Raw genomic sequence first — 24157 nt, forward strand, 5'->3', positions numbered from 1 at the left:
TTCTATTCCCTCAGAATGTAAAATTGTAAGAGATTTTAAATATAACACTGCTATCTGTATTCCTGCAGTGCATGCCCCTCATTTTGAAGAAGGTGATTTGGGAACTTGGCAAGCATACAGGTACCCATACCATTGATAGGTTACATGTAAATTTAAGTATTACTTTGTGGATTGGTGCCTTAGAGGATTCCTTATGGGAAAACGGAAAAGATGCAGATTGTAATGAGAGTTCCCTTCTAGGCGCTCCTGACAATCAAGCAACCTCAGAAGCTTTGTCTAATGTTACATGATCAAGCAGAAGATTCAATACTCCTATTTCCAGACTGATTTTCAGTGACAAAGCCAGAAACATATAGCTTATGTTATGGGAATTAACCCTGCCTTTCATGCTGGACAGCTGAAGACTAGGTATCTTCAGCTGGTAAATGGAGGAAAAATCTCATTAGTACTACAAGGTCATAGGTATCTTTTAGTAAACAGAGGTGTTTATGATGCTTACATACTGCTGATAGGGAAAGCGGAGTGGCAACAAAATATGTTCTCATGTCCTAATTGTTCTCTAATTGATTGTATCGAACCTGAATTTCTTTCTCTGGACTCCATATTAATAATCATGAGAAGGATGTCCAGTTTTACATCCACTTGATCTAAAAAGCCTTGTTATCATTCACCCACTTTCCTTTGTTAGAGGCCTTAGTTAAAAGATTTAACAATTAGATCAAAAGTATGTTTGAATTGACTATTGCAGGAATTATTTCCTTAGTACTTTTGACAGCCAACACAGCTACTGTCCCCATAACATTAGTTCACCCAATAGAAACTGCTCACTTGATAGACAACTGAACAGGAACTGATGAAGAGAGCTATAAAATTCAGCAAGAAATTGATATCAAGTTACAAATCCAAGTTAGTATTCTAAAAATCTCTGTCCTGTGGTTGGGAGAGCAGATTAAAAGTTTACAGTTATAGTATTGGTTAAAATGTCACTCCATTTTAACTTGATTTTGTATCATCCAATCATCACATAATCAAAGCCTACATTCTTGAGGAATAATCAAAATACATATACAAAGAGCACTCCATTAGAATATCCTCTGGGCGCTGAATCTCTTGAGAGGTCAGTGCTGTCTAAATGACAACAGACAGCTACACTTGGTACTCATATTCAAGATTAGGTAACTTTGCTGCTTCCATAGAACAATTGAATCCATTTGCATATTTAAAGACTCATTTTTGCTTTCATCTTGGGTTTACACACTCTTTATCTATTTTGGTATTCTTCTCATTCAGTCATAGAGTATTCACAACCTGGAGATGACTAGAGGTGATGCAAACACAACTGACTTTGCTCTAGGTCCTTCAGAAAAACAAGGAAGGGAGAGACATAGAAGCCTGTTTGGAAATCTCTCCATGAATGAAGGATTGACTCCACCTTAGTTAAATGGGGGCTCTATCTCCTGACATGTGCAGAGCTGTCTAAGCTGTTTCCTTCTCCCTTCAACTAGCTCTAAACAATGTAAATATGACTACACGTTAGGTATCCATGTGTAATCTGTGAATTCAGCCCACGGTTTTATGGTTCCTTACCTTACTATTCCCTCTACATGGCTGAAGTCAGTGGGATGGCTGAGCAGCATAGCTCCAGGAATGTCAACTCTGTTTAGGACACAACATAAGAGGCTATAACTTCTCAGGCAGCACACATTTACATATCAGAAACTGAACCAACAATTTCCTAAACATTTAAATGCTACTCCAGTTGAGTTATGCAAATTGTTTCTCTGCATACCTTTCTCTGCATATCGCAGAGGCATTTTCTGGGGCTCTAGCTAAGCCTAGCACACAAGTGTCCTGTAGTTCTTGCCATTCTAAACATATTTATCATCAAGCCACTCCTTTCTTCACTCAGGAGCTAATACATTTTGCACTCAGGAGCCCTGAGTGTTGTTGTATGCCAAAAATGAGATGAAGCCGAAAGAGAAAGAGTGCTTTTAAAAAGCTGGTACTCAGTGAAACAGTGCATTGGAATGTGCAAAACTATGCAACTAGGATAGGTTTTTGGGAGGCTTATAAAGGAAAAAACTGCAAAGCACAGTCAGAGGGGATAAGGGTCAAGAAGGCTTTTGCTCTCTTATTTGGCCTGGGACAGAGTTCTTTGCCTTTATGGAAATTTTTGAAGCTAATGGTCAGCAAATTTCTCTTTTATGGGATTTTGGCAATGTGTGGTCAGCTAATTCTAGGAGCAATTGTCTTTCACATAGGGTGACAAAGGTTGAAACAGAGAATAGGCAACTTGAAATGGACTAATTCTAGGAACAGTTGTCTTTCACAATGGGGGACAAAGATTGAGACAGAGTACAGGGTTACTAGAATTATGATGCATACAAACAGAATGGTGGCATTTTGGTTAGAGCACACCATTCCCCACTAATTTTTGTTCATGAGTCAAATCATTGACTCATGGAAGGGGCTTCAGTTAGGGGCATCTCTTCATTGCCTTGTGTCCTTAGGATCATTAATTTAACATTTTGAACTCAGTCTTTAATATAGCTTATCAATTTGTTTATAAGGCCCAATATTTATACAAAGAAGAGGATTAACAAAGGTCCTGTGGCTGCCATTATTAAAGTTGTTAAACAAGGGGAGAAGGAGAATCAACATTCAAACCAGCTCTGTTCAGCCTGCCTGTCTCATCTTCATTCTTGCAAATGCTTTTGGATTTCAGCCATGTTCTGCCTGATGACTCCAGAATGATTGGCATACAGACAGTAGTTTTCCCGTAAGACCAAACAGAGAGCTCTTTCTTTTAGGAATAGGAGACCTAGTCCCTGTTGGTTTTGTAAAACTATCTCAGCCAGGGAACTCAAAGAGTCTTCCAGCTTGGAGACAGAGTCACTGAGTGTGGCTAGATCCTAACTGATAATAGCATTTATGTGCCTATAATTTTCGTCTCCAATTACCAGGCTGGACACTCCTACACACATTGATCCCACCACCTTAATATCTACAAAAGTATTTCATCTCTGAGGACTGTGAACATCTCTAGGTATGATAATCTCTAGATATTCCAATATGGGCAAAGTCAGTAGCTGCTTGTTGTATCTGGGGGCAGAGATAGCAGCCAATGGACTGTTTTTTTAAAATTATTTAGGTCTTTGCAAAGCCCAGTTTGTGTTCCTTTAATCTGCTGGATGTGCTGTGTGGAATGCTGTCCTCTTTTCATCCTCTTTTGTCTCATTTTTACTGTCATCTTATTTAATAGAGCACATAATCTAGTTTAATTATCTCATGGACAGTGGTATTGGTTGTCAACATCTTACCAGTATTGTAATCAGTTATCTTTCAAGTTCTAAATTGAGGACTATGAGATGTGCCCCTGAAATCTCCATTAAGAAGTACCCATAGGAACAAGACATTAGTACATTTGGTAATCTTAAGCTTTAAGGGGTCCTTGGAGGGGATAACAGTCCACTTATCTGCAGGTTGATCGCCATTGGAGGCTGGGACCAACTTGAAGTGAGAATGATGGATCCAGGCAGGTTTCACAGTGACTTTGACAGCAGTTGGAGTGCTGAGGACCATGGCGTAGGGGCCCTCCTACCATGATTCAAGAGATTCTTGGTGATGTCTTCTGATGAGGACTAGTGTCCCAGGTTCCACTTCAGGGTGTTCATCCTCAGAGTGGGCTGCAGAAGGAGGATGTTGTTGTTGGAATAAGCGGTGGATGCAAGACAGAACTGGCTGAAGGGCCTGGGGGAACTTAATAAGATCTTGGTTAGCTAGATCAGATAGTTTTTCTTTAGAAATCTTAGGGATGAGGGGAGGGGATCTCCCATATAGAGCCTTAAAATGGGAAATACAAGCAACAATAAGAGGTACATTGCACATAAAGAAGGGCAAAAGGAAGGAGACTCACTCAGTTCTCACCAGTTTCCAAGGTCATTTTAGTTATCACCATTTTTAAAGTCTGATTCATCCTTTCTACTCGTCCTGAACTTTGAGGCTGGTAAGCACAATGGAGTTTCCAATCAATCTGCAGGGCTTGGGTCAGTTTCTTAGTTATCTGGGCTATAAAACCTAGAACATTTTCAGGCCCCATGAATAAGGGGAGAGCATATTGGAGAAACTACTATCAGGGCTGACTCTGACTTAGTAGGAAAAGCTTTGACCCATCCAGTGAAAGTATCAACATTACTAGTAAGTACTTATTCCCTAGAAGTCCAGCCTGTCCCATCTCTGTTAAATCTACTTCCCAATGTTCTCCAGGCATGGTCCCACAGTAGTGAGTGGTTTCTATTTGTTGCAGTTGATTTTGGTTCACTAATTGACATTGAAGGTATCTGAGGCTCACAGACTTGGTAAGCCTTGATAATTGAGGAATAAAGAGATGATCTCAGAAAAGGGCAGTGAGCTTTAGTCCTGTGAGGTGAGTGGACTGACAGGCTTGTTAGATGAGTTCATGTCCCAAAATCTTGGGGAGGAGGACTCACTTATCAGCCAGTTGGAACCAGCCCCAGGGATATTAGGCTTTGCTTGAAGTTGAGCCACAAGATGCAATGCTTTTCAAGTGTAAATGGGCTCTGACAGAGTAGGTGGTATCAGCAATAATGTTGGGGCTTTCTCAATCCCCACGATTTTATGGCCACCTTTCAGGTGGTGGAGTTTGCCAGATTGTTTCCTCCTATAACAGGATCATCTCCCACTTGATGGGCTTTACAGTGGATGATAGCCACCTTCCTCAGCATCCAAATATGGGCCAAAAAAATCTAAAAATTGGGGAGCATTTTTGATCTTTTGGCTCCCAGAAGTCAATAAACCCCATTCTTGATAAATGGCCTCATGAACATGGGCAATAGCAAATGCATATCTGCTATAAGTACAAATATTTATCTCTTTATCTTTTGACAACTTGAGGGCATCAATGAGGGCAATGAGTTCAGCACACTGGGTCGATGTTGCTGGCTCCAACATTTGTCCCCGTAGAATCTGAGAGTGAGTCTGTGGTAACCACAGCTCCTGCTCCCCAATTACCTTGATAGATGTAACTGGTCCCATCAGAGAAGTATGGTAGAACTCCAGATAGGGACTCATCTTTCAAATTTTGTCGGAGCCCTGTAAGGTGATCCATAACTTCAATGCAGTCACGGAGGGACAAGGAGGGGTCATGATCAGGCAGCATAGTAGCAGGATTTAAAGCTTCTGTCTTCTTGAAACTGATAGTAGTCAGATCTACAAGTAGTGCCTGATAGTGCATGACTCAGGAGCTGGACAGCCACTGACTTGGTGGAGCCTTGATGAGGGTCTCCAGTGAATGAAAGGAGGCAATTAAGTGTTTTTGTCCACAAGTCAATTTTTGAGCCTCTTTTACCAGGAGGGCCATGGAGGAAATTACTCTCAGACATGGTAGCCATCTGGCTGCCATGTTATTATGCCTCTTGGAAAGTTAGGCAACAGGCCTCTGCCATGGTTCCAAACTCTAGGTCAGTAGTCTTTTTGTGATCCATCGCCTCTCATCAACATAGAGGGAAAAAGGTTTTGCATGTCTGGCAGTCCCAAGGCAAGAGCCTCAGTTAAGGCCAGTTTCAGCTGTTTAAAAGCCTGATCTTGAGAATCTATACACTCTATATGTTCCTGAGTGGCTCTCCTTAAAGTGTCATAAAGAGGCTGAGGTATCTCAGCAAAACTAATAATCTAAACCTGGCAATATCCTATGGCTCCTAGAAATTCTCACACTTGCTTTTTAGTCACAGGGACTGGAATCTGTTGGATAGCTTGCACCTGCTGGAAAGAAAGAGTCCATTTTCCTTCATGGATTTGGTAACCTAAGTAGGTCACATGCTTTTGGCATTGTTGAGCCTTTTTAGCAGAGACCTTATAGCTCAGTTTGTCTAAGGCCCAAAGAGGAGCTTGGGACAGTCCTTTCACCAATGCCCCTTCTCTTTGCAATAAACACATTGATTTTTATCTAGGGGAAGATGAGACTTTGCATTGGATTGAGTGACTTTGTCAGCTAGCATTCCCAGCCTCTTTGTCCACTTCTGGTCTTTAGGGTCCTTCTGGTTGTCAAATATCTTTTGAGCAATCTCTAATAACTGACTGAGGGGCATTCCCTCAAATCCCTCAACTTTGAAATTTTCACTTAATATCAGGGGCCAACTGGGTTACACAGGCAATATTAATGGCCCTTGCATTTTCAGGTGCTGTACTGGATCTATGGGTGTATAAATGCAATAAGCCTCTTGCAATTTTTCCAATCATTAGCTGCTTGTCTCACCTCTGGTACCTTGGACAAATTGGTGTGTTTTCTGGTGGTGCTCTGTTTCCAACAATAACTGGCAATACCAATCGAGAGCCTCCTTACCTCCAGTTGATTTAGGATTCCAGTTGGGGTGGGACAAAGGGAAAACACGGTTCTGGCGTTCGGGATCAGAGGACAGGCTTCCATCTGGATCATGTACTGCTTTCCATCCCAGGGTGCAAATGTGCTCTCTCTCCTCCACAGTAAACAGGAATGTAATAGTTGCTGCAAGCCATCACAAGTGGGATGATGAGTGAAAAAGATAAATTCCAGAAAAGAAATGAGGCCTTGGAGACCCTTAGAAAAAGGTGAGTTCTGCTGTTTCCAATTGTAGATGTCAGAGCTGGAGAACAGGGCAAAGGTAAATAGTGGTGCAGAGGGGTATGATGAGAGGGGAGCTTCGGTTCCAGAGCTGAGGGCATTGGAGCAGGGTCCCATAGGGTGAGGGCAAAGGTTTATTTCCTAGTCTTTGCCTTTTTGATATCCCATTTTAATCATCATTTTCTTAATTTTAGGATTTGAATCTATTTGTTCAGTTTCCAAATTGGAAATTCTTTGTTTAGCTTTAAAATCAGAATCACTAGTCATCACTAATTTCCACTTTTGTAACAAATCTCTTCCCCACAAGTCAACTGGAATACATGCCACATAAGATAAAAAGAAACCCTTTTGCTGGTGGGATCCTTCTTTTTTATTATTTAAGGAGAAAAAGAAAAAAGCAGAAAAAGGTTAGAAGTAATACAAATTTAAAAAATAAATAATAAGATATCACGAGTTAATAGATTACATATTCTCATTTTAGGAATATTATTTCAAGTTACAAAATTAAGCATATAAAGTGGACTTTCAAATAGTGAGAGTGCAAACAGTTTTGCTCAATGATCCAAAAAAAAAAAAAAAAAAAAAAAAACAACAACAAAAAACTAAGCAATGTGGTTATCTCTCTTATACACTTTTTTAAAAAATTTATTTAAAAGGAAAAAGAGAAAAACACAAAACAAAACAAAGCGGTGTAAGGGTACAAGTAATACAGAACTACAAAAAAAAAAAACAAAAAAACAAAAAAAAAAACAGTAAGAAATCACCAGTTAATAGATTACATATTATCGACTTAGAGATAGTTGCTCAAATCACAGTATCAAAGCATACAAAGTGGACATTCAAACAGTGAAATTGCAAACAGTTGTGCTCAATGATCCAACCAAAAACATTAATATGGTCAGCTATTTAACACCCCTAAACACACTTGCTGTTTTATCCTTTAGAACTCTTTTTTCCCTCTCTCTTTTTTTTTTATTTAAGAGGAAAAAGAGAAAAACACAAAACAAAACAAAGCAGTGTAAGGTTACACATAATACAGAACTACAAAAAAAATCATAACAGTAAGAAATCACCTGTTAATAGATTACATATTATCATCTTGGAAATAGTTGCTCAAATCACATTTTGGGTTTTATTACTCCTTAGTTCTTATTACTTTTTTGGCGGGGAGAGAATAAAATCAAATATGGCAAAACAGAGCTGTCAGTCAAAACCAAGGATAGACATAGCACATGATGTAAAACAGAGTACAAGGTTATCAACAATGGTTATCAACAATGTATCTTGTTTCCTTAAAAAGAATTGTCTATCTCATTAGATATTATAAAGTTGAACAAAACAGTAGAGAACAAGACCAATACAACTTAAGCATTGTAAACATTACAGGACTTCAAAGGAGACAATAGTCAAACCAGAATGGGCATTTAAGTGAATCTTATTGCCTTCAAAGTAGTTGCCTATACCCTCAAACTTGATACTATCATACAGAATGGAACAGAGTCTAATCAGTTAAAACAAGATCGTGGGAGTATTACAGGACTTCAAAACAAGTTAATAGGAAATCAAAAAATGTTACTATTATATATATCCTGCTATTTTTTTTAAATTTTCCCCTTAATTAAAACAAACAAAGAAATAACTAAATAATTTTTTTTAAAGAATAAGGGAGAGATTGAGATAAAACAGGACATAACAATATAACAATACAGGTCAAAGCATGACTGTTTCAGCAACCTAGTGCTTCACCACCAAATAACCCGACTTAATAGTAGTTACCATAGTGTATGTCTTTTTCCTTGAAATATTTTAATAAAACTTCATATACTATAGCTTCAAATATTTCCATATCAAGAATCTCAGAATATAGCCTTTCCAATTAATAAGTGAAAACTTTATAAGGCTTCAAGGCCACATAATGGGGAATCATGATTACCACATATTTTTATATATTTGAATCATTACTTACATTAGGGACAGAGAGATTATTTCCCTAATGTAAGTAATCTCTCTTGTACACTTAAACATATATGCAGTTATAACCTTTAGAGTACTTTCTCTTCTTTTCTTTTGTACAATGACAATTACACATTTTTGGGTTTTATTACTCACACAGATCATATTACTGTTTTTGAAGAGAGTAAAACCAAATGCGACATATCAGAACAGAGTCAGTCAAATCAAAAGGATGGACATAATAGATAATGTAAAAACAAAATACAAGGTGATCAACAATGGTTACCATACTGCCTCTTGCTATTTTAAGAAGAATTGCCAAGTATAATAAAATGGAACAAAACAGTAAAGAATAAAACCAAAGCATTAGAGACATTACAAGACTTTAAAAGAACATAATAGTTACCCAGAATGGGCATGATATTGAATCTTATTGTCTTCCCATTTGTTGCCTATACTTTCGATCTTGGTACTATCAAGCAAAGCAGAATAGGGGAAAATCAGTCAAAACAAGATGGTGAGGGAAATACAGGATTTCAAATCAAGTTAATAGGAAATCAAAGTAGGTTACTATAATGTATCCAGCTATTTTTATTTATTTTTCCTTTAATTAGATAAAAGTAAAAAAGTAAGTAATTAAAAAAGGGGGAGGTTGAGATAAGAGAGGGCATAATAACAGAACAGCACAGGTCAAAACATAACCATTTAAGCAAAATAGTGTTTCACCAAAAGATATCCTGACATAAAAATAGTTACCATAGTGTCTCTTTCTTTGAAATCTTTGAGTGTAACTTCATATACTGTAACACTAAAGATATCGAGACACTATAAAACCATTCAAGAGAATGACATTATTACAGGGTATTTAGAACCAATTAACAGAAAATGAACAATGGTTTCTGTATAATCTCCTTGTCTATAAAAATTTTTGCATATGTGACCATATATAATAAAATCCAATAAGATACAACCTTTTAAGACCGATGAAGGCAGAAGAATCCAAGTTTGATGGGACTTCAAAACAAGATGATACTAAATCAGCACTAGCTATTATGATGTCTTGTTTTCTCAAAAATAGCTGTTCCTACCATCCAGTCTTCTCTGCCTCATTTCTGCTGAGCTCTTTTTCTGTTGTTTGTTGTCAGTTTGTCTTCATTTCGCTTTCTGCTCCATTTATTGTGGCCTCTCTGCCACTATTTCTGCAATCTTGGTATTTTCCTTTTTTAGAATATCCTGCAGTGTTCTCTGTATAGTTGAATTGGTGTTTGCAATTTCCCCTACTTCCTCTTTATCCTGGAAGCACCATTTTTCCCCACCAATTTCTAGGGACAGTTGTGCAGAATATACCAATCTTGACTGGAAGTTATTATCTTTCAAAGCTTGAAATATTTCCCCCACGCTCTTAGTGATTTGATGGTTTGTGCTGAGAAGTCTGCTGTAATTCTGATGGGTGTTCCCTTGTAAGTGATCTGTTTCTTGTCTCTGATGGCTTTTAATATTCTGTTCTTATATTGGATTTCTGGAATTTTGATTATTGTATGCCTGGGTGTAGCTCTGTTTGAGTTGTAGGTGGCTGGGGAACTACATGCTTCATATATCTGAGTATCTTTACCATTTGCTAAACTAGGGAAATTCTCTTGGATTATTTCTGTGAATAGCTTTTGTAGTCCATTTGTTTGTGTCCCTTCTTCTTCTTTTATGTTCTTAATTCTTAAGTTATAGATCCTCTTTTCATCTTCTAGTCTTTGTGTATTATTGCTGGGGATTTTTTTTTGTTAGTTTTAAGAAGTTTTTTCCTTTCATGCTCCCATATTACAAATCTGCCCTCCAGTTCAGATAATCTATCCTTAGTTTCTTTCAAGGTGTTATGCCAGTTTTCAATAGAGTTTTTGGTTTCCTGGTAATCTCTTCGAGCCTGCTTCACGTATTCTATGTTTTCTGTATTTTCTCCATCAAACAATTCTCCCTTTTTTTTCTGTTCTTCCATTCCACCATCTATTTTTTCTTGGGCAGTGCTGAACATTTATCCAAGTATTCTACTTATATCTTGCCTTAGGTCATTAATAATTTCATTCCTGAACTCATTTATGAGGCTCTGGATATAGTTCTTTATGTCTGTTGGTGCCATGTCTGATATTGCATGTTTCTCAGGATTGAGGGCCGAGAACCCTTTCTTGTTGCTCCCTCTTCCCATATTTTTTGTTCCTTCCATACAAGCATATATAGGAGGCACAGTTTCTTTCTTTGTAGATTACAGTTTGTTTGAATTGTGCTGGCTAGGTGTTCCTGCCCACTGCAGTGTACTAGTTAGACACAGACCTGGGCAGCATATGCTGAGCTCACCCCTCTAGGTCAGCCTCCCGAAGCCTTCATTGCTAGGGTGCACCTCCATGTTCTGGGACCTGGTTTTTGCTAGCTTACTGGGTGTTAGTCAATGGCGCCACCCAAGCCAGGCACTCCCCACCAATCCTGCTTGAGAGAGGAATATGTGACTGAAGTCACTGCAGCATCCTGTTCTGGCTAGTCTGCCTGGTCCCAGTATGTCCTTTGCTGAAGCCCCCTACTCTATGGAAGGGTCCCTGATCTGCTCACTCACTGCAGGTCGATGCAGGGCTCCTGGCCAGTCCCACTCTCAACTCCATTCACCGCTTTCCATTTTCAGAACTTTTGCACCTCTCTCCTTGGTGATTGGGATGCAGCAGCGGCTGCAGGAAATTCAAATCACGGCTTCCAGTGGTGCGGGCCCCAGCTTCCACACTGATACCTTATCTGTTCCTGTTATATCACTGGGATTGCATTTCCAGTTAGTTTCTCTTAGTTTAGTTCATTCCTAGGTCAGCAAAGTATATCTCTCCTTGCTTAGGACTTCTCGCCCAGCACCATTCCTGGATTTTAATTGGGATTTCTCAGAGAGACTCCAAAGCTGCTGCTATCTATATGCCATGTTCTCCCAGAAATCTGGTGGGATCCTTCTTAAGGCAAAGGTGAGGTACTCAGTAAAATGTGCTGAAGGGTCCCCAGTTCGATAAGGGATGTAGGGGCCCTTTGTGTTAGCCATGCGGCAGGCCATTGTTCTAATGCAATTACACACACATCTGTACCAGTGTCTATCAGACCTTCAAAGTATTTCCCAATAATTTTTGTAAAACACATATGCCTGTTTTTAGTCACCTCTTGTGTAAAATAAATTTCTCTTTTTGTAGTTTTTTGCTGAGAGTATTGCTCCCTCCAAAATTGTCTATGCTTAACAAAACAGGGCTTCTCTATGGATAACAAAATCACCTGCACCATATAGTCATTCTGTTCAAAAACCCAGATGTCCATAGCACATGCAAGAACTTGTATTTTATCTCTACAATCACTATCAATCACACTAGGCACAATAATTATTTCTTTTAAATTTAGATCAGCCTATTCCAGCACAAGACCAACTGTTCCTTTAGGTGGGGACCCCAAATTCCTGTCCCAGAAAGCATTTTTTCATTTGTTGCTGGACATGGATTGGGACCTGCTCTATTTTATGAGCCTGCTCTGAGACAAGAGTTTTTCACTTTACATCAAAATGCAGGAGTTGAGCAATAGACAGGCACATTTCTTCCAAATGTTTTATATCATAAGGTGTCAATTGATATGTATCCAAAACATTTTATAGGAGTCCCACAGGAAATGGACTTTGGACTCCATTGTTTGTTTAAGACTTAACCATACGTTATGATTTCTAACCATGCTTTATTTAAGTTTTTTTAGCAGTTGTATTTTAAAAGGCTTATGAATAAAATACTCTTGATCATTATCATCTGTTACAATTCCAACTGGGAAGTAAGCATGGAGGGTATTATTTGCTCTCTTTGAAGATGCCTCTTCCCACACCATCTGTAAGTTTCTGTCTCTTCCCACACCACCTATAAGTTTCTGGATAGAGCTGTATGAGTTATTTTTAATAAAGGCTCCTGCTCCTGCTGAGGTAATCCCTCTATGGATTTTGTTTTGGTGGTAGACGGCTCAGCAGGGAGCTCTCTTCTTTCTGTGTCTGAATGAGAGTCTTTGGACTGTGAGCTGTTTAACGGACCTAAAACCGAATGCACCAGATTCCAAGTTGAGAATGTCTCAGGTGAAATGATATGTCCAGCCCCATGTACTTTTTAAAATATTTTTTTCTAACTCTTTCCCAATTATCAATCTCTATAGTGCCTGTTTGAGGAAACCATGGGTTATATTTGGTTACCTCTTTTAACACTGTTTTTAAGTCTTTCTTTGGTACATGAGCCCCTGAGCATTTAAGCAGGCTTTAGAGAAGTTTTAAATAACTTTGCTTCTCCATTGAAACCTTTTGCCCCATATTTTACTTCCAGATTAAAAGACTTTTCACAGCAGGAAGACTCACCCTTTTTTCCCCCTATCTTCTCTCCAGTATCTTCAGGGGCATGATTTTGTCCTTGGCAGGCAGGACTGACATGCTTGGTTCTGGTTTTGGTTTTGGTTTTAACGATGTCAAAGTGGTGGGGGGTGTGTTATGAATGAGGTCAATCCAAACCTGCATGTACATGACTAGATCCGGGTGAGTTTGGGGACTGAAGACATATTGTTTGATGGCTTGAGCTGTGGACAAATAAAAACTACCTGCTGGCGGCCAGTTAGGAACCCTGGTGGCCCATTCAAGTTCATAGTAGGTATGGAGTCTCTCAGGATGTCCTCATTCTCCATATTACCAGGCTTGATCCTTAAAGTCTCCAAAATGATTAAGGACCAGGGTCAAATAAGACAAAGACTTTGATGATGGTACCTGGCCCCAGGTGTTAATAACCAGTCAAAGACAAAAACACACAATAAGGTGCCACAAAATACAAGATAAACACTGAACATGCACACAAAGACTTTTCTGTCCACAGTCCTGTGACCTAAAGGGAAATAACTTCCATTATGACCCTTGAGTACAATAAGTCACATGGAACCTGCATCAGAAAACAAGGACAAGTTCAAATGGGCAATGAGCCCCTAAGTTAGTAACAAATTCAACAAGTTCAAATGAACAAAAAACCTGAAAGATAATAACAGATTCAAACAGGCAGATTGCCCTAAAGTACAGAAACACAGAACATTAAGTCTAATGGGCAAAGAAACCCTAAATGACAAATGGGCAAAAAGCTCCAAATTACAAAAGAGCAAAAAGCTCTTGAAAGAACATCTCACTCCAGTGCAGAAGGAGCACTGGGCTCATCTGCTGTTACAAATGTGCACACCCAAATCAGATTGGTGAAAAGACCCAAGTTACAAATGAAGTACTTACAGATGTTAAGCAATGAAAAATAATTTGGGGAGGGGTCCTCAAGATATCCCAGATTAGCCACCAAAGGTTGTACCCCCAAAACAGGATGACATCCAAAAAGTATGAGCAGTTCATTTAGGCTGGTACCCAGCAGCACAGTAGCATTGGAATTTGCAAAACTTTGCAACTAGGTTAGATTTTAGGGAGGCTTATAAAGGATAAAACTGCAAAGCAGGGTTTGGAGGGGATAAGAGTGAAGAAGGCTTTGTTCTCTTATTTGGCTTAGAGACAGATTCTTTGCTTAGTCAGTTGTCATTACAGAAGTTTTTGAAGCTAATGGTCAGCGAATTTCTCTTTTATGGGATCTTGGCAATTTGTGGTCAGCTAAGTCTAGGGGCAATTGTGTTTCACAAAGGGGGGCAAAGATTGAGACAGAGTACAGAGTTACCACAATTATGACACAGAACAGAATGGTGGCATTTTGGTTAGAGCACAACCAGTGTGGGCCCTTGTCCTGTGAATCTTAATCTGGATCAGATTGAGGACAACTTTGCTTCTTGTACCTGTGAATATGTCTTAGTGTCTTTATTCTCATTGTGGCTTGCACTAGAGATGCTAGATGAGAATTAACTCATAAGTATCTCAGATTGGAAGGAAGATGTAAAAAAGGATTCCAGTATTTGGATTACAATACAGGCAATTAGTACACTGAGTTCATTATCACTCGTGAAACTGTGAATAAGATGGCATTTTTACCTTCTGTCGAAACCAGTGAGTAATTATGTCTATCAACATCTGCATAGGGCATAAGATTTGAACATTTTTCCCCCATCAGACTGAACTGCACCATCTCTTGTTCTCCAAGTTGCCTCATCTTTCAGTGACTAATCTTGAAGAGAGTTGACTGCATGCATGCACCTCAGTTTGGCTCTGAGTGACCTAAGATGAGGACTACCCCATGGCCATCTCTCCTTGAAAGGCAGAGGGCATTCTATCGCTCTTGTGTAACCCAAGTGATCCAGACAGTTGATGATGGGCTGTATCCCATTCAACATCCTCACAGAGCAGAAGTAAAAAGGGGGTAAAGATTAAAGGAGAGGGACTGGGATGGAAAAAGGAAAGGGATAATGTAAAGAAAAAAAAAATGAAAGGTAGTTTGTGACAGGTAAGATGCTGTTAGTAATCTACAGTGATGGAAATCCCAAATGTATTTTAATATTATGCATCAAAGTAAATACCATCCCACATCCTCCTTATCTTTCTTTTTTCTCTTTATTGTTTCATTAAATTTTTTTTCTGTTCTTTTTTTTTTTCTATTAGAAATTGTAGTCAGGGGTTGTGCAGAGAAAAATTAGAATCAGGATATGGATTTATAATATTATTAATAATGGTCAAAGGAAGTTAACACAATAAATTTTAGAAAATCTATCTGCAACACCAAAGACTTAAAATATTTCATCAAGGGCCTAAATCCCAAAGCAGTGTACCCCATAAATCCAGATGAAAATCCTGAGCTCATGAAGATGCCTCCTAACTGGCGGCACAGAGCCCACAGGAAGGACTCACACCAGTCTCTTTTACTGATCCATGTAGGGAAGGCCCAAAGCCACTGATGGAAGCCAGAAAGTCCATGTCAGCAGGGTGAAGGAGCTGGCTGGTGGGTTGAATGTTCTACATTGGAGCCAAGAAGTCACATTCACAACAAAGATCAGGGCTGTCCTGAGAGGCACTATAGCCATCCTCAGTGACCCAGAGGCCCCGAGCTCCTCCAGGACAAGCACATTCAGGTACATGCCAGGAAATCAGTGTGATGAGTTTATCCTGGAGACCAAGTGGCACATATTTTCCCCTCCAGAGCCAGGAAATAATGCTCGATATGAAGACCAAAGCTTCTCTCAGAGAACGAACAGCTCAAACAGCAACTCACAGGACAATCCACAATGCCTCCATGCAACAGTGCAACAATGTATTAACACCTTAATGCCTTTCCTTCTCCTTCTCCACCTACTTATGCTGGCAATTGGTGGAGCATCTTCACCTAGTGCCTTGCTGATATAATCCAGCTGCCATTAAGTTGACCACCAGTTCTTAGTCCATAACAGAAATACAGTCTGTACTTGCCAGCTGAGTTTCTACTACTCTAGAGACATGCAAAATATTGCAGCTCTACCTATCAGAAATCAAGAATTTTTTTGAAATATTTTTCCAAATTAAAAAATGTAAATATGTAGGAAGATTTTCCAGCAAGTGCACTGTCATTTATCATAGACTTTTGACTACTGAAGTTTATTTGAAGTTGCTATATTTTTCTTTACTTTAAAGAGAATGAAATCAATCCAAATAAAACATAATAAAGCCAACCAAAATCAAAGTGTAAAAGCAATAAACACTTGCATACAGGATAACAGGAAATCAACAATCTTTCCCATAATGCCTCCTGTTATCTTCACAATTGCAGCCCATACTATCAGACATAATTAAATAAAATACAACAGAACAGAATAAAACCAATCAATACAGAATACTGAAGAAAACAAACAAACAAAACATAAAAATGGAAGAAAATACTATAGTCAGAACAATGTTGTATTTCAAACCAGATAACTCTACTGGATATTGTTATTCCCAAAAAAATGCTCAGACTATCAGTTCCCATCTGAAGGGCTTTGGCTAGAATGTGCTATTTCTGAAAGCCACCAATGCAATGAGGACATTTGACTATGAACTGAAACCTCTTGAGTCACGACCTCAAACTTACCTTTTCTGTTATTTACCTATCTCTAATAAAAGTGAAACAAAGCTGATCAACCTACTGAGATTCTATTTGCATCTTTAGCAAAACAGCAAATTCTTTTATTTTCTGCATGTTTGCCTGCTAATAACTGGACTCAGATCAAATCCCCATGAGTTCCTCAGCCTCTGGTTTCTCCTTGATTTAGTCATTGTTACACAGTGGCAAAACATCAGAAAGTCAATTGAGAAGGAATTTCATTAATTTCCTTTTTTTGTTTCTGTTTTTATGTTGAGATGTGACCAGGTTTCATAAGCCCTGAGTTCCTTTTGGTTCCCACCAACTGAGGAATTGTGAGCTACAAATGACTTTAGATTTCACTGTGGCCTTGCTCCCTATCACTCAAAGTGCTAAAGACTTTAGTAGCTCCCTGTTCTTAAAAGTTCCCAAAGAATTTTGTCCTATCTCCTAATTCTGATGACAGCTCAAAGCTAGTGTCTCTCTGCTTTAACTTATTGTGCCTTCTTTCTTTATTTTTCTCATTTGGAAATGTCATTTTGCTCCCTGACAATGTTATAGGTATCTACAAAGCGAGGAATTGAAGATGTTCCCTGAGTGATTTGACCTTCAAGTACCCCTTCAAGAAGGTGATATTTTCCTCCCTTGCTTCAATTTAATTAATATGGAATCATCAGCACATGAGACTGGTCAGGTAAAAATAACCCCACATGGTTACAATATAATATTCTTTTAAAAAATAATTTAATAGAGATTTTAGCTATTCTTTTGGTATAAATCTGAGCTTTATCCTTTCCTTAAATGGTATGTGAAATTCTATGCATATGCATGTAAGAAGGAACCATTGAATTCAAAGAATTGATATTATGATAAATACGTAAATCCAAGAATAATACTCACTTATCTCTACTGCTACAATTTGATGTCAAAAGTAAAAATCCATATTAAGTTCCATAGGTTCATTCTCTTATGTTACCCAGTCAAGCAGCCTATGTTCAAATCTGTATTATTCAAGTGAATACAAAGTCGATTATTTCTTACTTTGCACATTAAACATCTTCATCAGTTCCATGTGCCCCAAGATTTTCTTCATTCTATTAGCATATTTGCAGGTGTTTGGATAATGTCAGTGAACAATCAAACACCTTACTCTGTCCAACCAGGAAGTAAGAATTCAACATTGGATATTGACAAAAATGACCATAACAGAAACTGAACCCTTCATCTATTTCAAATGAGTTTTATTAGTCTTATTTTATTTTATCTTAAAAAGAAAAGAGAAATAGCAGAAAAATCAAGTCCTGAACAGAAAATCAATAAGAAAAAAAGCAAGAAAACAACAACAAAAACAAAAACAAAGAACAATAGTTATATTGGTTTTCAAAACAAGATGATAGGAGTTAACAATGGTTGTTTATATTTTATCTTCAAAATAGTTGTTCAGGTTACCAGACAAAGAAATAAAAACTAAACAGTAAAATGGAACAAAACACTGGAATTCACAAACAAGACAGAAGGAAATCCACCACTTCCCTTTAATGCATATTATGATCCTCCAAATAGTTACTCAGACAATCAGTTTTAGGCCTGCAAAGTCAATTAAAAAATACAAGCATTAAATACCTTAGTTGCTATCAACTCAGCTGACTTCCTTCACATCTGTCCAATACATTGCTTCAGGAGGAGGGAGTTTCCTCTTCTTGTCTCCCTGCTTGCATAACAGCTGGCTAATTGTAAGGCATGTTTGGTGCCTTGATTCTCTTGTTTTCCCCATGGTGGGTGTGTTTGGCCTATGTGAAAGCATGGTTTGCTTGATTTTTTTCCCATTGTACATGAAAATTGCACCTGGATCATGGAAAGGCATAGTGTGACTTCTTGATTTTCTTCACATCCCACATGCTAATTTTATTCATTTTTTGTATAATATATCTTTGCTTTACCAAAAAGACTTCTATACAGCCACTGAGTTTCAAATGCCTCCCAAGCTTCTTTTTTGTGCCTGAGAATCATGCTCCTCCTTAGCTATGTCACCGACAATGGTGCTTCAGGCTGGCTCTGATGTTACCGTAATCACAACCAAGTACCCACTCCATATATCAGAGTTTCTGCAGTACTCCTTCCATGTATTTTAAAATAATTTATATATAGAAACCAAGGTTACCATCAGACAGCACTTCTCAAGTGTCTCTTTTCTACTGAAGTGTTTGTGATATTTATTGATATCCCTCTATAACATTATGGAGCAGGGATCATTCCTCCTAAAATAGTAATGCTGACAGATATAGCTGGGCAAAGGGATTGAATGATAAGAGAAATGGATTTGAACATATGACTACACTCCATTTTTGGCAGGCAGCAAGAGTAGGCATTGTCTTCATGGTAGTCTGGGACAAGCTTACTGATACTCTGTACCAATTGCATAGGCTAGGACTTCCTGCAGAATATTGTTCTATAAGAATGGCAATGTGCAGAACGACAATATACAGAATAAAACAGGTGCCAAGGGCAGGAGGAGCCCAACAATTCAATTCATGTTGTTACATTTTTCAAACTCCTTTTAAGGCTCGAGTGTGAAATCTCATAGAATTTCAAATTCCATGTAGTTACGATGAATTTGTGGCACTCATGCCACAGTGGGTTTTCTGCTATCAAATAAACCTTTAAATATTTTGCATGGCTATTACATCTCATACTAAAATTGGAAATAAGATATTTTACCAGCAATCTGGGACACATAGACCACAATTTTGAGCACACAGATGTTGTAGAGGAGAGGACAATGTCTGCGTACATCAGCCTGACATGTGTATAAGCAGGAATTTTAACATAAAAGCAGTATAAAAGATGGATAAAAGGAAGGAAAAGTACAGACCTCTTGCAAATAGTAAAAAATCCAGGAGATTGAGGGCCAGGGAAACTTCAAGACAAAGGGGATGTAAGAAGAATGGAGATCTACCATGTACAGATACTAAACTGACATAGTCAATGTAAGTATTATATATTATCAATAGTATTTAAGCAGAGAAACAACAATTAAAATGTGAATCAGCAGGGAATTTCAAGACAGAGAAGGGGAGGTAGGTGGGCAGGAAAAGGGGATTAGAACAAACAAACAAAAAAAAAAGCCCAGTTGTGTACATACACACATTCTCCAGTGAACATATACTCCATATCATGCTCAGGTGTTCTAATGCAATAAAATTTAAAATGAAAACCCTAATCATTTACTCTGACTTTATGCAATTGCAATTTGATGTATTGAAAAATCAAACATCCTTATTGTTTACTATGTTTTCAGCTTTGTTACTACAAATAGATATAAATTAGTGAAAAGGGGAAAGGGGTTGCTTTCTAGGAATAAAGCCCACTTGTGGAATGAAAAGCAGAGTGCTCTGTACAGGGAGTTGGCAGAGTCTACCCAGCAAGAAGGAAGCTGCAGGGGAACCTCTTCTGCTCCCAAATTGGAGTGCTGACACAGGAGCAGAGAGATGCATCTTCCTGTTTATTTTCTGCACTCAAATTTGCCCACAACTCAGGGGAACAATATGAAACTTTGCTCCTTTCATCTTCAAAAATACTGAAACAGATTTTGAACTAAGTTAGAGCTTAAAAATTGTGCTATATACTGCAATAATAAATGAATTTGAATAGTTTAGAAACAAGGTAATAAAAAATAATCTAACATGAGCTAGATGACCCCAAAGGACATTTAAAAGTTCCTCGAACTGATAAAAAACTGAAACAGCATAAAGGGCATAAAATCCCATTTCCAGGAGTAATAGCAGAAACCTTTGGAGACACAAAAAGAAAGAAATAGATATACAGAGAAGTGAAGGATATAGAACTCTTAACAGCCATGATGGAGAAACAAGATTCTACATATTTCAAAATAGTGAAAATACCAGAAATCCAACAGAAGAATACAATCTTGCAAGCAGTTATAAAGTATTATTGAGTGTACTGTAATAGATAACCAATAAGAATTACAACAGACTTTTGCCACAAATCTTAAAGACCAGGAGAGCTTTCATTGAAGAGTATCAAGGCCTAAACTTGAGTGTGTGTGTGTGTGTGTGTGTGTGTGTGTGTGTGTGTGTGTATGTGTGTGTATGTAGAGAGAGAGACAGAGATACAGACAGAGAGAGACAGAGACAGAGAGAGACAGCCACAGAGTCTATATGTAATATATGTAACATAAAGAGGATTAGGAAGTGAAAAGAATTTGTAATAAATATATGCCATTGTTCCAAAAATACTACAAGATCAAGCTAATACATTTCACTGATACATTTAATTTCTTTTGCCTAAAATAAGTTTTGTGCCTTTGTTTGCTTTTCTCTATGAGATGACTTTTGGTTTATGAATTACAATTTAAGTAACATTTTATCTAATATACACTAACAATAAATTATGGTATATTGTATATATTAACTTTGTTATTAATTATCTTGTTAGGAATTTTTTGTTTTTAAAGAGATAGGAAACATTTCATATTTTCTTCATTAATGTCCACTTGTTACATATTATATATATATATTCAAAAGTATTTGGAAATATATCAGAAATTACCTCCTTTAGGTACTTATTAGTTACTAGCACACTTGTCATTTGTTTTCTCTGATGGGATGAGCAGCAGGAGGTAAAACCCTTGTTAGTCCTTGTCTGGGTTTAGAAAGCTTGTAGTTGCAATCCCATGGAAAAGTTATTGCAGTTCCAATGAGTTAATTCCAATTTACCATTTCCAATGTGATTCACAGTGAGATTAAAGACACTAAGACATAAACACAGGGATTGGGGGCCAACGGGGTCCTAGGTCCAACTAAAATGTTGGGTCATTGGAACAAATGCCTAGACCCAAGGCCCAACTGGGCTTTGTTAACTCCTGAAGAAGTAAAAGCTTAAGGATGACTTACTGTGAGAAAGATGGCAAGTTTGTGAGTGCTATGAGCTGGAGTAGAGCTCAGATCATCTCTGCATTTTCTAGAGGGTATGATATGCAGAAATACTTAGCAATATAACACAATTGAGGTGGCATCTAATATTTGGGGGCATGGTGCTTCACTTCTGAGAGGTAAACTTTTCTGTCCTGCAAAGTCATGAACTCTTATCTCAAGGCTTGTCCCAGCTGATAGCATGGAACACTGGCTCTTCATCTGCCATGCACAACAATGTTTTCTGGGAATCACAGAGTGAGGAAATATCTATTGTCACATAGCTTCAAAGATTACACTTCAGCAACTCAGCTAACTCTATTTATATTGCTTCAAGCCAATTGAAGGGATAAAGAAATGGATTAGCCAAATCTATACATATATGTACTTAGAGATAATTGATCAGTACTCAAAGAGAGTTGTCCACGTGGTCCACTAAGCAGCAAAATGCAGATGGATAATATTATGCACCACTCTGTCTGTGGCTCTGGAACACAGAGGAAGTGTTGTAGGAAGCAACACATGGAACACACACTCTCTCTCTCTCTCTCTCTCTCTCTCTCTCTCTCACACACACACACACACACACACACACACACACACATACACACACATACATATATATTTTCAAAAACAAACTAGCAAAACAAAGCCAATCAAGATGAAGCAGCAAAATTGGTACATAACTTCAAAGCAGGATACTAGGAAAATAAGAATAGCTACTGAAGTATATCTTGTATTTACAATAGTTGTCTATTCCTTTGGATAGAAAAATCAAACCAAAAATAAAACAGAGTAAAATATATCAAACAATATTAAATAAAGCAAAACAACTAATAAGAACAAAGCAAAACAGTGAGAACAATATTGTTTTTCAAAGGCAAGATAGAATATTTGCTATATTGCATATCATCATCATTCAAACAAGTGCTCAGACAGCTGCTGGCCCCTAAAATGCAAAATCAATCAAACAACTTAAGAATCTGCTTGCTATTTGTAGCTCAATTGCACTCAACTAGGCCTGCCCTCCAGGCTGGCAAGTGCATCTCACGTTCCTAAAATATAAGAACAATATAAATCAAACTTTAATATAAGGTAGGAATTTGAAATGATAAAAATGGAAAATAATGAAATAGAATAAAAAAGGTAAAAGCAATATGAAAACATTCTTAAAAAAGTGTCAACAAATTAGGCTGACACTTGGAAAAGCAGAAGAACAAAAACAACAAACTACATTCAGTGGAGGAATGTAAGAAGAAAATATCAAAATGAACGCACGAAAAATACAAAAGATAATTCATAAGTGTTCTTGAAAATCTGTATTTAAATACAGCAAAAAAATACAGAAGATATGGACAGCTACTAGACAAAAATGAATTACCAGAACAGAACAAAATGTTTAAAAATCCTTGAACAACTCCATAACATGCAATGAAACTGAGACAGTCATAAAACATCTATCAAATAAGTAAAGCACAGTACTGGATGGCTTACAAATTAATTCTAAAAGAATTTCAGGAAATATCATTGTCCAAACTCTCAAATGCTTTGATGAAATGAAAAGGGAATAAGAACATCCAAATTCATTTTTATAACTAGCATTGTCCAGTTAATAGCCAGAAAAATATCCAGGGCTCCCTTTCATGACTTAACTTCTTTTGTAATATGTCACACATTTGTCACATGAAGCAATAAAGTCACAAATAATGTCATGGTCTTAAGGAAAAACACCTCTTAGCATGTACCTAAGGGTGCATATTTCAATTTAAGGCTTTATTACTTAATCCCAAAACACACCTGTCATACCAATCCCTTGGACTGTTATACACTTAGTAGCATGAATGTGGTGCATATTTTTAGAGTTGGATAGAAGCAAAGAGGCCTGAGACACTGATGACAGTAGCTAGAAGATAGGCTAAAGGGAGAAAGTATGCAAGCAATTGTGTCTTATGCATAGGTGTTAAATATCAGAGTTTGTCAGGCAAACTATAGCTGACACTACCTTTTTTTTTTTTTTTTTTTCCACAGTTCTGTCTTGTAGGATTCTGTGTGGAACAGGAGAAGCAATCAAAGGGAGTTCAGGAGCTGACATCCACCTTCTGAGATTTTCTGGTCAACCACAAAGGGGCCGATCACCACTCTGCCCTCCTCTTCTATTCTGAAGATGACAGAACACTGATAGTCATTTTTTAAAAAAGATATCATTTCATTTGTTTTTGTATTTCTTCCTGTATGATGTGACTGTCCTGACCACCTATTGTAGAGCCACCACTATCTCTCATGTGCCGGTAAACTTTTGGTGACCACCAAAATAATCCTTTACATATGCAGGTCATGCATGCGCTGAAATGCTTCTTTACCATAAATATGTTTTACACTAAATGACTTCTTCTGGTGGTAGTACCCTGTGATTGCAATACACTGTCAGCCTCTGTACCTTACATAGGATTAGTGCATTTTAAACTCTCCAGGGAATGGTGCTGTCAGCCTAATTGTGTATTCTTGTCAATATTTTAATCCTTTGGTCCTTGACCTTGATGGTTCTAAGATGTGTGAACCTTGAAGTGGGTGATTATGTAAATGAGATGTCAGTGTTGATCAAGAAAAGGTATGTACACTCAAAAGAAATTGAGTTTGTT

The sequence above is a fragment of the Cavia porcellus genome, unplaced genomic scaffold (genome assembly GCF_034190915.1).
Source record: "Cavia porcellus strain 051 isolate PalLab524CR breed Dunkin Hartley unplaced genomic scaffold, mCavPor4.1 scaffold_13, whole genome shotgun sequence".
NCBI lineage: Eukaryota > Metazoa > Chordata > Mammalia > Rodentia > Caviidae > Cavia > Cavia porcellus.